This window comes from Bos grunniens, chromosome 18 (assembly GCF_055505025.1).
Source record: "Bos grunniens cultivar Pamir isolate PY7600 chromosome 18, Bosgru_T2T1.0, whole genome shotgun sequence".
NCBI lineage: Eukaryota > Metazoa > Chordata > Mammalia > Artiodactyla > Bovidae > Bos > Bos grunniens.
In genome coordinates this window covers 63,511,168-63,526,429 of record NC_141182.1, presented here as the reverse complement: position 1 = coordinate 63,526,429, position 15,262 = coordinate 63,511,168, and the positions used below count along the sequence as shown (strand labels likewise).

At 54.0% G+C, this 15,262-nt stretch overlaps 1 pseudogene across 1 annotated transcript; it reads right to left on the bottom strand.

The window, feature by feature from the left end:
- Nucleotides 1-10,572: 10,572 nt before the first annotated feature.
- On the bottom strand, nucleotides 10,573-14,407 carry LOC147354699 (leukocyte immunoglobulin-like receptor subfamily A member 6; annotated as a pseudogene). Its single transcript, XR_015146552.1, has 7 exons — nucleotides 14,265-14,407; nucleotides 14,078-14,113; nucleotides 13,621-13,905; nucleotides 13,179-13,481; nucleotides 12,666-12,962; nucleotides 12,137-12,438; nucleotides 10,573-11,085 (listed from the first exon to the last, which is right to left on the bottom strand). The product of XR_015146552.1 is annotated as a leukocyte immunoglobulin-like receptor subfamily A member 6 (transcript).
- Nucleotides 14,408-15,262: the final 855 nt, after the last annotated feature.

Here is a 15,262-nt window from a genome sequence, read left to right as displayed (position 1 = left end):
AGGTTGGCGGTGTGGCCCCGGCGGCAGGGATCATCTCGGGGTCAGAGTAAGGTTTCCACCCATGTGGACACACAGAGGGAACCATGGTCACAGAAAAATAAAGGGAGGCAAGCATGTGGATTATTTTGTAGAACAGGTGGTCACTGAAAAGAGGTGAAAATTTTCGACGTGAACAATACAGTAGATTCAACACGTTAAAAAGTCATGCAGCCAAGAAGGCAGCTAAGCGGCCCCGTATGAAGTCGGAGCATAGCATTGAGGAAATGGTCCAGAGTGCAGCACAGAGTGCAGACAGGGAGATTCAGGAGAGGCGGGCCTGTGCTGAGGGCCAGTGTGGTATCTGTCGTAAGTGTCAGACGGGAAGACGCTCCCGACAGACAGCAACGGCTGAGGAAGCAAATAACGGAGCCTCCTTTACTGATGAGAACCGACCTGCGAAGGGCTGGGACTCATGCATGTGCACGTGACACCTGAGGGCCGCCCTGCTGGGCTCCTGACTGAGACTCGGTGCTCATACTTAGGGGCCTGGGCGGGATCAGCGGCCAGGGATCCAGACACGGCATACTTGAGCTAAAGACCCCACACCCTGCAACGGAGAGCCTGTGTGGGGCAGCGACGTCAACAATAGGTTAATTAACTACATATTTGTAAAAATAAATGGAAGTAACATCTGTATCTTGACCTTTCATAGTAAACTGAGAAACTGCAGGTTAAATTTAAAAATTATTTCGCGCTGAATTATACAATTTGAAACAGTTAATTCTCTTTTAAGTAAATTTGAAATAAAAAAAGGAAAATCAAGGCGGACTGGACTGAGGCCCTAAAAATGTCCTGAAACTACTTCCTGTGGAAAACGCAGATTATCAAGAGAATGACCAGCCCACAGGGAGCAGACTGCCCCCTACCAAAAGGGGGCGCTATGGGATACTGGAGCCATGCCGTCAGGGAATTAACCAGCAAGAGTTCCCCTGAGTCGGAGTACTTGCAAGGGGCAGAAGTGAGAGCTTCATGCAGAGCACATCCCCAGCTTCCAGGAGGTTCAGCCTCCCGGTGTGGGCCGTGCCTCAGCCTCAACCCGCCAGGTCCTGAGACAGGAGGTGGGCTCTGAGGGCATGGGGCCCTTAACCTTCACAAGCGTTTTCCTCTCCTAGTACTTGAGTCACACGCTGGATTCCAAATAGAGTGTTCTCAAGCAACTTGTTAAAAAGAGAATGACGGTGAGAGAAGGCATTTCCAGAGGTGCAAGTTCCTAGATACTGTTTTCACACAGAAAGGGATACTAAGAGATGGCAGAGAGACAGTGAGATGCAACAGAGAGGAACGCATGGCCAAAAATGAGCTTTGGAAAAGTACACAGACACACACTTTCACGCACAAACACACCCGCACGTGTGCATGGACAGAGCCGTGCGCATGCCCACACACGTGTATATGAGTACCCAGAGTTCAGGTGAAGCACCGTTAGAACTTTGTCTTTTCTAAAGGAGGAGGAGAATGTGTACGTGTTCAGAAATAAAAATGTAAATACGTATTTTAAGCATGAGAGCAAGTGCGAAAATCAGAAATGGAATAACTCCCAATGTGCCTGGTATAATTAAATGAAAGAAAATCTTTTCAGCTTTACTGAGGTATAATTGACAAAACTGATGCTGTAAAGAGCTATATTGCATAGGAACCTGGAATGTTAGGTCTATGAATCAAGGCAAATTGGAAGTGGTCAAACAGGAGATGGCAAGAGTGAACGTCGACATTCTAGGAATCAGCGAACTAAAAGGGACTGAAATGGGTGAATTTAACTCAGATGACCATTATATCCACTACTGTGGGCAGGAATCCCTCAGAAGAAATGGAGTAGCCATCATGGTCAACAAGAGAGTCTGAAATGCAGTACTTGGATGCAATCTCAAAAACGACAGAATGATTTCTGTTCATTTCCAATGCAAACCATTCAGTATCACAGTAATCCAAGTCTATGTCAAAACCAGTAATGCTGAAGAAGCTGAATGATTGTATGAAGCCCTACAAGACCTTTTAGAACTAACACCCCCCAAATTATGTCCTTTTCATTATAGGGGACTGGAATGCAATAGTAGGAAGTCAAGAAACTCCTGGAGTAACAGGCAAATTTGGCCTTGGAGTACAGAATGAAGCAGGGCAACAGCAAATAGAGTTTTGCCAAGAGAAAGCATTGATCATAGCAAACACCCTCTTCCAACAACACAAGAGAAGTCTCTACACATGGACATCACCAGATGGTCAACACCAAAATCAGATTGATTATATTCTTTGCAGCCAAAGATGGAGAAGCTCTATACAGTCAGCAAAAACAAGATCAGGAGCTGACTGTGGCTCAGATCATGAACTCCTTATTGCCAAATTCAGACTTAAATTGAAGAAAGTAGGGAAAACCACTAGACCATTCAGGTATGACCTAAATCAAATCCCTTATGAATATACAGTGGAAGTGAGAAACAGATTTAAGGGACTAGATCTGACAGACAGAGTGCCTGATGAACTCTGGACGGAGGTTCGTGACTTTGTAGAGGAGCAGAGATTAAGACCATCCCCATGGAAAAGAAATGCAAAAAAGCAAAATGGCTGTCTGAGGAGGCCTTACATATAGCTGTGAAAAGAAGAGAAGTGAAAAGCAAAGGAGAAAAGGAAAGATATTCCCATCTGAATGCAAAGTTCCAAAAAATAGCAAGGAGAGCTAAAAAAGCCTTCCTCAGCAATCAGTGCAAACAAATAGAGGAAAACAACATAATGGAAAAGACTAGAGATCTCTTTAAGAAAATTAGAGATACCAAGGGGCATTTCATGCAAAGATGGGCACAATAAAGGACAGAAATGGTATGGACCTAAGAGAAGCAGAAGATATTAAGAGGCGGCAAGAATACACAGAAGAACTGTACAAAACAGATCTTCATGACCCAGATAATCATGATGGTGTGATCACTCACCTAGAGCCACACATCCTGGAATGTGAAGTGAAGTGGGCCTTAGGAAGCATCACTACAAACAAAGCTAGTGGAGGTGATAGAATTCCAGTTCAGCCATTCCAAATCCTGAAAGATGATGCTGTGAAAGTGCTGCACTCAATATGCCAGCAAAGTTGGAAAACTCGGCAGTGGCCACAGGACTGGAAAAGGTCAGTTTTCATCCCAATCCCAAAGAAAGGCAATGCCAAAGAATGCTCAAACTCCCGCACAATTGCAGTCATCTCACACACTAGTAAAGAAGTGCTCCAAATTCTCCAAGCCAGGCTTCAAAGTACGTGAACAATGAACTTCCAGATGTTCAAGCTGATTTTAGAAAAGGCAGAGAAACCAGAGATCAAGTTGCCAACATTCACTGGATCATTGAAAAAGCAAGGGAGTTCCAGAAAAACCATCTATTTGTGCTTTATTGACTATGCCAAAGCCTTTGACTGTGTGGATCACAATAAAATGTGGAAAATTCTGAAAGAGATGAGAATACCATATCATCTGACCTGTCTCTTGAGAAACCTGTATGCAGGTCAGGAAGCAACAGTTAGAACTGGACATGGAACAACAGACTGGTTCCAAATAGGAAAAGGAGTATGTCAAGGCTGTATATTGTCACCCTGCTTAATTAACTTATATGCAGAGTACATCATGAGAAACGCTGGGCTGGAAGAAACACAAGCTGAAATCGTGATTGCTGGGAGAAATATCAATGATCTCAGATATGCAGACGACACCACCCTTATGGCAGAAAGTAAAGAGGAACTAAAAAGCCTCTTGATGAAAGTGAAAGAGGAGAGTGAAAAAGTTGGCTTTAAGGTCAACATTCAGAAAACTAAGATCATGGCATCTGGTCCCATCACTTCATGGGGAATAGATGGGGAAACAGTGGAAACTGTGTCAGACTTTATTTTTTGGGCTCCAAAATCACTGCAGATGGTGACTGAAGCCATGAAATTAAAAGACGCTTACTCATTGGAAGCAAAGTTATGACCAACCTAGGTAGCATATTCAAAAGCAGAGACATTACTTTGCCAACAAAGGTCCGTCTAGTCAAGGCTATGGTTTTTCCAGTGGTCATGTATGGATGTGACAGTTGGACTGTGAAGAAAGCTGAGTGCCGAAGAATTGATGCTTTTGAACTGTGGTGTTGGAGAAGACTCTTGAGAGTCCCTTGGACTGCAAGGAGGTCCAACCAGTCCATTCTGAAGGAGATCAGTCCTGGGTGTTCATTGGAAGAACTGATGCTAAAGCTGAAACTCCAATAGTTTGGCCACGTAATGCAAAGAGCTGACTCATTGGAAAAGATCCTGATGCTGGGAAAGATTGAGGGCAGGAGGAGAAGGGGACTACAGAGGATGAGATGGTTGGATGGCATCACGGACTCAATGGACATGAGTTTGGGTAAACTCCGGGAGTGCTGATGGACAGGGAGGACTGGCCTGCTGCGATCCATGGGGTCACAAAGAGTCAGACACGACTGAGTGACTGAACTGAACTGCACTGAATTGACAAAAATTGTGTCTGTTCCACATGCACAGCTTGACGTTGTGACTTCTGTCTATGCTCTGAAATAAGTACCGCCGTCATGCCAATTATAGTTAGTGTGTCCATCAGCTCCCGTAGTTCACCTTGGTCTGCGGGTCTGCTGAGGACACTTCCGGGCTACCCTCTGAGCGGGATTGAGTCTACAGTAGAGTTCGGTCAGCTCTAGTCACATCGCTGCACATCAGGTGTCCAGAACTTATGGTCGGCATCCCTGAAACTTTGTTCCCCGTGACCACCACCTCCCCGTTATCCCCTTCCCAGCCTCTGGGGACTACGTTCTCCTCCGTCTCTCCGAATCTGTTTTAGATTCCACAGGTTAGTGAGCTCCTGCTGCGTTTGCCTGCCTGTGTCTGGCTTACTTTACTCGGCTTAATGTCCTCCGGTTTCACCCATGTTGTCTCAAAAGGAGGATTTCCTTAGTTAAAAGGCTGAGTGAGACTCCACTGTGTGTGTGTGTGTGTCTGGCATTTTCTTTGTGCATTTATCTATCGACAGACATCCAGGTTGTGGCCGCATCCTGCTACTGGGAACAACACTGCAGAACACAGGAGTGCAGACATATGTGAGGTCCTTGCTTCCTCTTCTTTGGATACATACCCCGGAGTGGAATTGCTGGGTCATGTGGTAGTTCTGCTTTTAGTTTCTTAAGGAAACTCCACACTGCTTTCCACGGTGGCTGCACCGACGCCTTCCCAACCACCATGCACAAGGTTCTCTTCCCTCCGCATTTTGGCAGCACCTGTCTTTTTCCTGGGAGTCGAGTGTGTGTAACACGTGCAGTGACATCTCACTGGCTCCGGCGTGTGCTCCCTTGAGGACTGGTGGATGTTGAGCGCCTTTCCATGTCCTGTTTGGTCATTTGACGTCGTCTTTTGAGAGATACCTGTTCAGGTCCTGTGCCCATTTAAAAACCGGGTTGGTGTTACTTTGGGTTGACTTGTGTGAGCTCCTTGTATATTTGAGAAGTAGCTCCTTATCAGATGTGTGGTTTGCACACATCTTCTCCCGTTGCACCCATTGCCTTTCCTGTGACTGTTTCCTTTGTTGTGTGGGTTTTATTTACCGGACTGCCCCTGGTCTGGTTCTGTCTTTGCTGCCTGTGCTTTTGGTGTCGTATCCAAAGAACCCTTGTCCACACCATGTCACGACGCTCCCCCGTGTCTTCCTCTTGTTCTTTCATCGTTTCCGGCCCTGTGTCTCTGCTGCGTTTTGAGATGATTTCACTTATAGTTTGAGCTGAGGGTCCAGCTTCACCCTCCTGCCTGCTGTCATCTGGCTCTTCCAGCACCGTTTATTGAAGGGATTTTCCCATTGTGTTCTGGGCACCCCAGTGGGAGATCAGTTCACTGAAGCTCTTTAAGACAATTACTGTTATCTACCTCTTCCAGCAGGAGAAGGCCACGGCACCCCACTCCAGTACTCTTGCCTGGAGCATCCCGTGGACGGAGGAGCCTGGTAGGCTGCAGTCCATGGGGTCGCACAGAGTCAGACACGACTGAGCGACTTCACTTTCACTTTTCACTTTCATGCATTGAAGAAGGAAATGGCAGCCCCTTCCAGTGTTCTTGCCTGGAGAATCCCAGCGACGGGGGAGCCTGGCAGGCTGCCGTCTATGGGGTTGCACAGAATCGGACACAACTGAAGCGACTTAGCCACAGCAACAGCAGAAGCAGGTCTTCCAGCACCGTTTATTGAAGGCAGTGTCCTTTACCATTCTCTGTGCTTGGCACCTTGTGGAAGATCAATTCACTGAGCTGCTTCGGGACAACTGTTTTCCGTGATAAGGGAGCTCATAGATCTCCCATTTTCTTGCCATTTCTCTGCTTCCCTGGGCAGAGTCATGGTTCCCGATTCTCAGTGTTTCTTGTGGCTCTGCTTTGCTGTCTGTGCGCTGGGAGAAGCAGCCGCCTCCTCTTGGATATACGGTGGGATTTTGCCCCCAGCCCAGTTAGAGATTCTGGAGCCTCGGAGACGTGCTCTGTGGACATGAGGCTCCCCCACCCTCCCGTCCGGGGAACGATGCTGTGCCCCCGCCCCGTTGTGCCCCTGCCCTGAAGGAGAAGTCTGAGGACCCCGTGCTCCTCTAAGCCCCGAGGCCGAGCCGGCCGCACAGAGCCCCGTCCCTTCTCTTCCTGCTTTGTGGCCCCAAGTGTGTCTGTGGCCTGGTGCTCTCGTGAGCTGAGCAGCGAGGCGGTCTCTGAGGCAGCGGCCTGGAGCCTGGGGACGTGGCGTGGCTGCATCCATTGTCCTCCTGAGGAGGAGGGGCCTGGGCCCAAGGAGGGTCCTCTCAGCGCTGAGCTCTGCCAGCTTGTGGGAGGGGAGACAGGGAAACAGAACCTCCTCCGTTTATCCTTTTGAAGTGGTTCTTCTTGCTTTTTTTGCTCATCCAAGGTGTTGCAGCTCACTAGCTGGATTCTTCAGTTTGCTTAAAGGTCATTAGGCCCAAATAATCCCAGTTTATCAGTGTTTCTGTGCGAGGTGAGGGCTGGGACTTCCCGATCTGCCATCTTGCTTAAAGCGCTGATTAAAATTTCTGAAATGTGTCACAGTGAGGCCAGAAATGGAAAACAGAAACGATAGTTAACTAGTGTGCGTGCTCAGTCACTACAGCCATGTCTGACTCTTTGCGACCCCACGGCCTGTAGCCTGCCACGGCCCTCTGTGCACGGGATTCTCTAGGCAGGAATACTGGAGGGGGTGGCCATGCCCTCCTCCAGGGGATCTTCCCCACCCGGGGATTGAACCCAAGTCTCTTACGTCTCCTGCACTGGCAGGGGGCTCTTCACCCCTAGTGCCCCCTGGGAAGCCCTGATAGTCCACATACACAGGGAAACTGAGAAGAGTAAGCAGGTATCTGGCGCTGTTTTTGAATGAGAGAAACGGAGTGATGGTAGGCTGCACTCGGGCTCCCCAGGTGGCTCAGGGGTAAAGAATCTGCCTGCCAGCACAGGAGGTGCAGAGACTCGAGTTCGATCCCTGGGTGGGGAAGATCCCCTGGAGAAGGACATGGAAGCCCACCTCAGTATTCTTACCTGGAGAATCCATGGACAGACGAGCCTGGCAGGCTACTGTCTGTGGAGTCACAAAGAGTTGGACATGACTGAGCACAAGCGCGGGCACACAGACACAGACACACACACACACACACACACACACGAAGAGACTGCAGACCCAGACAACCCACCTGCCCACTCCCCAGACCAGGTGCCCCCTCCCTCGGTTCTGCAGTTTGTGTGTGCAGTCTTCAGGGTTTTGTAAATGCAGTATCACGTCATCTGCATACACGGACAGTTTTGCCTCCTTCCTGCCCCAAGTTGAATCCTTTTTTTCTTGCCTGATTGCTCTGACTAGGACTTCCCGTGGTGTGCTGAACACAAATGGTGAGACTGGGCGTCCTTACCTTGTCCCAGAGTTCTAGAAAGGCTTTCCGCTTGTCACCTTTGAGGACTGTGTTGACTGTGTGCTTGTCATAAGTCGGTTTTATTACGTTGAGATGTCTTCCCTCTGTACTCACTTTGGCGACACCTCTTATGATGAATGGATGTTGCATTTTATCAGTGCTTTCTCTGAACCTGTTAAGACGAGCATGTTGTTTTGTCTTTTCTCTTGTTGATGTGGTGACTTACATTGATCGATTTGCACATGTTGAATTATCCTTGTGACTCTGGTATGAATCCAAGTTGATCATGGTGTGTGATTCTTTTTGTGTGTTGTTGAATTCGGTTAGCTAATATTTTGTTGCGCATTTTGCGTGTATGTTCATAAAGCGCTCTGTTCTGTAACTTCTTTTTTGGTTGTGTCTTTGTCTGGTTTAGGTATCGGCGTGATGGTGGCTCATAGAAGGACTTTGGGAGTGTTTCGTCCTCTTCAGTCTCCTGGGAGAGTGTGAAGAGGGTCATATAAGTTCCTCTTTGTCAGTTTGGTAGAAGTCCTCCGTGAAGCCATCCAGTTCTGGCCTCTGGTTTGCATGGAGTTTCAATTGGTGTTATTACAGATTCTGTGTCGCTTCCATTGGCCGGTCTGTTCAGGCTGTCTGGGTCTTCTTGCCTCCGTTCTGGTGGGCTGTGTGTCTCTAGAGACTCGTGCATGTCTTCCAGGTTTGCTGTCGGATGGCTGAGCACACAGTGGTTCTTAGTACTCTCTTATAAACTTTTGTATCTCTGAGGTATCATTTTTTAAAAATTTATTAGTTTTGGCTGTGCTGGACTTCCCTGGTGGCTCAGATGGTAAAGAATCTGCCTGCTACTTGGGAAACCTGAGTTTGATCCCTTGGTGGGGAAGATCCCCTGGAGGAGGGCAATGCAACCCACTCCAGTAAGAGAATCCCATGGACACAGGAGCCTGGTGGCCTCAGTCCATGTGGTCACACAGAGTCAGACACACCTGAGGGACAGATGGTGCTGGGTCTTCCTCGCTGCCTAGAGGAGCCTGGTGGGCTACAGTCCATGCAGTCACAGAGTCAGACATGACTGAGGGACAGAGGATGGTGCTGGGTCTTCCTTGCTGCCCAGAGGAGCCTGGTGGGCTACTACTGTCTATGGTGTCTCAAAGAGTCAGACACGCCTGAGCGACAGAGGACGGTGCTGGGTCTTCCTCGCTGCCCAGAGGCTTTCCTCCCATTTAGCTGAGCACAGCAGGGTTTTCCCTTCTCTGTGGTGCCTGGGCTCCTCGCTTTGGTGATGTGTCTTGTCGCAGGGCACGGCTTTGGGCCCGCGGGCTCAGCATTTGCAGCCTGAGCGGGATCTTCTCGCAGCAGGGATGGAACCCACGTCCCCTGCGTTGGCGGCTGGATTCTTATCCGCCAAGCCACCAGGGAAACCCGGTAGCAGCTCTTGTTCCTCCCGTCTCAGTTCTTATTTTGTGTATTGAGTCCCACGTTGTTCCCTTTTGAATTTGATGTCATGGACTGGACTCCTACGGTCGTGTTTCACTTATTCACCATCATGCTTGAAAACTGACCTGTGTTCCTGTAGCAGTCCAGCTTTGTGCATTTTTTGTATAAAATTCTGTCGCATATATACACACCAAACCATTCATTTTGGGGAAAGTGATTTCTGTAACTTTTTCTACTGTGAACAACCCACGTGTCCTTTTTCTCCTTGTACACGCATGGCTGTGCACGCATCTTCCTCTGGGTTATACAACTGTGGGCCAGCGCTGTGTCTCTGCCCTTTAACTGAGAGTTGCTGTCGACTCTCCAGATTGACCGCGGTAATGAGTACCCCTGCCCGTGATATGCTGGGATTCGTCAGAGTCAGCCTTGTCTCCTCCATGGTTTTCTCTTTCCCTCTCTTACAGATGAACTAGGAGGTGGGCATCTCATTTCAGGGTCCCTGGGGCATAAAACTGAGGTGGAGATGATCCTATGTGATTGTAATGAGAAGGACACATCTGTGCCCATGGGGCCATCAGTGGGGGCTGGCTGCACCAGACTCGGCCTGTAGGAAAGTCCACCTGCTCCTTCCTTCCCACCCGGCCTTCAGCGCGTTCACCCAGGCTCCTTGAGGTTGGCCACAGAGTGCGTTGGCCCCAAAGAGACACACAGTTCACACTGGGCCCTTTAAGCATTTATTGCCTGATGATTTTGTCTGTGCCAGGTCTGTGTTACTGCGGGGGTGTGTCTGGTTATGTGAGCAGGGCTGTTCCCTCGCTTTGGTGTCCGGGCTTCTGCAGCACTGGCCTCTCTGGCAGTGCGCGGGCTCCAGGACGTGCCGGCCTCTGTCGCTGCGGCTCATGGATTCAGTTGCTCCCTGGAGTGTGGGGTCTTCAGGATCACGGATTGAACCCGTGTCTCTTGCATTGGCTGGCAGATTCTTCACCACCAGGGAAACCCCATATCGGGGCTCTTTACAAAACGATATATTCCTGAGCTCATTTACCAGTGTAGCCCTGACGGTCACTTCAAACACCAGGGTGTCCCTTCACACTGACAGTGTTTCTGGAGAGACTACAGCGGGTGTCCTCGGACAAGGAGGAGGGGCATGCAGGGTCCAGAGGGGGCTCAGGGAAGAGTTTAGGATCCAACTGTTCCAAACAGGGCCCCATTTAACCCATTTATTCAGTTACTTTAACAGCATTCTGTTTCTGAGAAGAGATGGAGGTCATTGCGCACACCAGAGACGGCGGGCATGAACAATGAGGCTCACGTCCTCCATGCGAGTGGACAGAGCCTGCGGGCATGCAGGGTGAGGACCCACCCCTGCCATGTGGGATGCGCCTCGGGCCAGGGGTGAGAGCAGCCGGGAGCCAGGGTGTCCTCCCCAGGAGGGAGGGGGCCCTGTGAGCAGAGGCCAAGCCCCCTGGGGACGCCTGGGCCTCCTCCCACCCTGCGGCTCATCTCTCCCCCAGGGTCAGAGGCTCATCCAGAAGCTCCTACACCAGAAGCTCGCGTCCCGGGCTCCTGCACTCTGGGCGGTGCGGGGTCCCGGTGCTCAGCTCCGGGCTGCATCTCGGGCTCCTCCGTGGTCGTGCCAAGCCTGGCAGAGAAGGATCCCGAGGAGCAGCAGGACCGAAGCCGCGAGGCCCATCCGGGTGAGATTCTGCACCGTGTAGTCTGGGGTGAGGGCACACAGGTCAGCGCCGGCCCCGTTACTCACTGTGTGTGCCCAGGGCACCCGCCTCCTGTGAGAAGACGCAGCCCCGAGCCCAAGTCCTGACAGGGACGCTGTCCTTGTTCACACTCGCGGGTCTGACAGCGGTGCTGGGGAGGGTATCAGCCGAGCCCGAGTGTCGTGAAGGGAGGCTGTGGGTGGGCCGTGTCCTCCTCGGGAGACTCCTGGGGTCTCTCTATCTTACTGTCTCAGACGTTCCTGTCAGGACCCTGAGCTGAAGGAGCTCCGACAGCACAGGGTGGGGTGGGGCCCTCCCCTGAGCGGTGGTCTGTGGGGTCCCGGGGTGGGGCCCGCCCCTGAGTGGTGTTTGCAGGGTCCTGGGGTGGGACCCCGCCCCTGATCAGTGGTCCGTGGGGTCCCGGGGTGGGACCCAACCGTGGCTCCCACGGATCCACCTCCCCCTACAGACGCTCGCTCAGCCCTCTGTGTCTGCCAGCTGGACTCTGCCCGCGGGAGGAGGTGATCCCTGCAGCCTCCGGGGGCAGGATGTGGTGGGGGCGGACCTGCTTCTCCACAGACTGAACCCCATCCAGCAGCCTCAGGCCCCTGCAGCCTGTGGCACTGGCGCCATCTCTGCCTGACTCCCCGCTGCCCCTTGACGATCTGAGGGGCCTTGTCCTCCCAGAGAATGTTAAAATGCCCTGGGGTGGGCTGTCTCCCCTGAGCAGAGAGCCCCGAGACTCCCCAGGTTCGGATCTGGGTCTGTGGCTGGGAGACTGGGTCCTGGGAATGAGCCTAGGAAGGCGTACGCCGGGCTGACCCGGGGACCCCACCTCACCCACCTCTGCCCTGCACGGCCCTGTGGCCTCCCCGAGACCCTCCCACTGACCACCTGCCCCTCCGGGACCCCAGTGCGGGAGGAAGGGGCGGGGCGCGGGCTCCGAGGCCCCTCCCTCAGGGGGCCCTCCTTCAGCGCCCCCTCCTCCACCACCGCCCTGCGCTCCCAGGGCAGAGCCCCGAGCTGCTGAGTGAGACGGACAGACTGGGCCTCACCTGCGACCACGAGCGCCAGGGGCTCACTGGGCTGTGACAGCAGGTAGGGGTCTGTGCTGAGTGAGCCGTAGCACCTGTAGGTGCCCCCGTGGGCTGAGGTCACAGGGCTCAAGGAGAACTCGGCCTGGTACCGACCGTCTTGGTCCTGGGAGCGCAGACGCAGGGGGCGATCGGCTGCCCCCTCCTTGGACAGAAGGAAGGTGTCCGTCCTCTCTCCTGACTGACACAGCAGGGTCACATTCTCCCCGGGGGCACCGTGGGGCCCGGCCGCACCGAGAGGGAGGGGCTGTCTCTGAGCCGTCCTGCAGAGAGGAAGGGGGTGCGGGCGCCGGGCCTGGTTCTGAGCGAGACTCCGCGGGCCTCTCTGGCCCCTCAGCGCTGTCTCTGTTTCTCAGAGTCTCTCCCCTCCCCAACCCCTGTCTCTCTGTCCCTCCCCGGGACCCCTTCCCCTGGTCCCAGCATCATCCCTGGGGCTCCCCAGTGGGGCCTGTGCAGAGTCTGGTCCCCGACTGACCCGCTGGCTCCTCACCTGCCACCAGCAGCTCCAGGGGCTCACTGGGGGCCGACCACTCGGAGGAGAGGCCGTGTCCACCGTAGCATCTGTACTGGCCCCTGTGGACGGTGCCCACCGGGCCCAGGGGGAAGTCGGCCTGAGAGAGCCCCCCCTGGGGCCTCTGGGCAGGGCGCTGAGGGAGGTCCTGTCCCCCCACCTTGGACAGAGCGAATCTGGTGTAGCCAACGTCAGAGCGACACTGGAGGGTCAAGTTCTGTCCAGAGGTGACGACAGGGCCCTGCGGGGTCAGGAGGGAGGGCTTCCCAGACAGCCCTGGGGAGAGACACGCGCTGGGTTGTAGGGACCGCTTCCCCTGTGGACCCCCTCTCCCGGCCCGGCCCCAGGCCTCGCCGTGTCTCAGTCTGTGTGTCTGTCCTGTGAGCCCCACGCTCCTCTCCCCACCCTCTCACAGGGGCTCCCCTGGGAGCAGAGACCCCAGTACGTTTTCTTGTCTGCACAAATGTATGGGGTCAGGACGGGATTCCTCACCTGAGACCAGGAGCTCCAGGGGGTCGCTGGGGGCTGACCACACCCGGGGGGTGTGCCTGTAAAAGCTGTAGCATCTGAACGTCCACCTATGCCCGGGGGTCATGGGGCCCACGGGGAACAGGGCCTGGGTCTGCCCGTCGGGGGTTCGCTGTCCATCCAGGCCCCAAAAGGACTCGTCTTCTCCTTCCTTGGTTAGAAGGAATCTGTTAAATCCCCAACGGGAGCCACACTGGAGGGTCACATTCCCTCCCGACATCACTACAGGGCTCGGCAGGGCTGAGAGGCTGGGTTTGCCGTAGGGTCCTAGGAGAGAAGGAGGCAGCTGGTTCCGTGGGGCCCCCACCCTCTCCTCCCCCCACCCAGGGCTGTGCTGTGAGAGGGACAGCCCCTGAGAGCAGACCCCCTCCTGAGGGCAGAGCCCGAGGCCCCCTAGATCCCTCACCTGTCACCACCAGCTCCAGGGGGTCACTGTGCTCTGACCGGCCAGTGCGGGTTCCGTAGTAGCACTGATAGCTCCCTGCGTGGTCCTGTCCCATGTTTTGGATGGAGAACTTGGCCTTGTCCCCGGGCTCCAGGGGTTTCTGTCTGTCCCATGAAACTGGGTTTCCCTCTTTATCCAGATGGAACTCCTGGGCCCCCGGGGGACCCTGACACCAGATGGTCACGGGGCTCCCCCAGGAGACCACAGAGCCCGGCTCAGCCCAGATGGTGGGTTTGGGGAGGGTCCCTGGAAGGAAATCAGAGGTGGGCTCACCAGGAGTCTCCCCCAGGTCCTGGCTCTCAGCCCAGACCTCCCAGACTCCCCCTCCATAACCCCCGGGCTGCCCTCCCCCTGCCCATGGCCTGGGGGTGACCTTGTCCCCACGAGAGGAGAGAGCTGGGCCCCCGGACAGACTCACCGGCCTGCACCTGGGTCCTCAGGCCCACACTCAGCCCTGGAAGAGAGCGCCCTGTGAGAGGTGTGCCCTCAGCTCTGAGCAACGCTTCTCCACCCGGGGAGTCTCCTGGGCCCTGGGGTCCCCTGACGGAGTAGGCTGGCTGGGGGGTCCCTCCAGACCAGGGCTCCCCCTGCCCCTCCCATCTCACCAAGGCAGAGCAGGGCAGGGAGCGCGGGGGCCATGGCGTCTCTTCCCTGCGGTCCAGGCTGTGAGGATGGAGGAGACCTGGGTGTCCTCCGGACAGACGGACCACAGGGTGTGTCCTCTCTGGGGCTGGGGCTTCCTGTCACGTGGCTGTCACATCAGTGTCCCCACAGGAAGGGGAACAGCCTCTTCTTGAAAGCCAGTCATTGTTCCTGTGACAGTCCCAGTGTGTTCCTGAGACACCCGTTTCAGGTGTGGTCAAGCAGGGCATGTCCTTCCCTCTGAGAGCCTCCCCTCGGGGTCTGCTTCCTCCTCTGCCCGCCCATCAGCAGGTCCCTGGGGGTCCTCTCCGTGGACGGGGTCTGCAGGCGCTGGAGATGCTTTGGGGAGGATGCTGTCTCTTGCTGCCCACAGGGCTCAGATACCCAGAGACACACTTTTTTTTTAAATTGCTGGATCATTACTTTACAATATGGTGCTGGTTCTGCCATGCATCAGCATGGATCGGCCATGTGTGTCACGTGCCCTCCCTCTAGAACCTCCCTCCCCTCTGGGTTGTACAGAGCCCTGTGTGAGCACACTGAGTCACAGGGCACATTCCCCCGTGGTCTGTTTTACACGTGCTGGTGTGCGCATTTCCATGCTACTCTCTCCATTCATCCCACCCTCTCCTTCCCCTCTGTGTCCACAAATCTGCTCTTTATGAGGGACAAATGATCAGAGTGTCCCTGGGCTCAGTGGAGTCCATGTGGCCGAGAGCCCAGAGGAGGCTTCAGGGAATAAGGAAGGAAACTGACTCCTCCACTGCCCCGGGGTGTGGGTTTCCCCCATGGCAGCCCCCTTCAGGGCGTCTCTCTGTATCGCATCACCGTCCAGCCCGCCTTCCTGGGAACAAGCCCCTGGGTGCTTCCTGCCTCCTCAGGGCCCCGGGGTCCTTGGGCACAGTGTCCTCCCGGTCTTGTCGTCACCTGCAAGCTTTAGGGAGTATTGATTGGGGTCAGA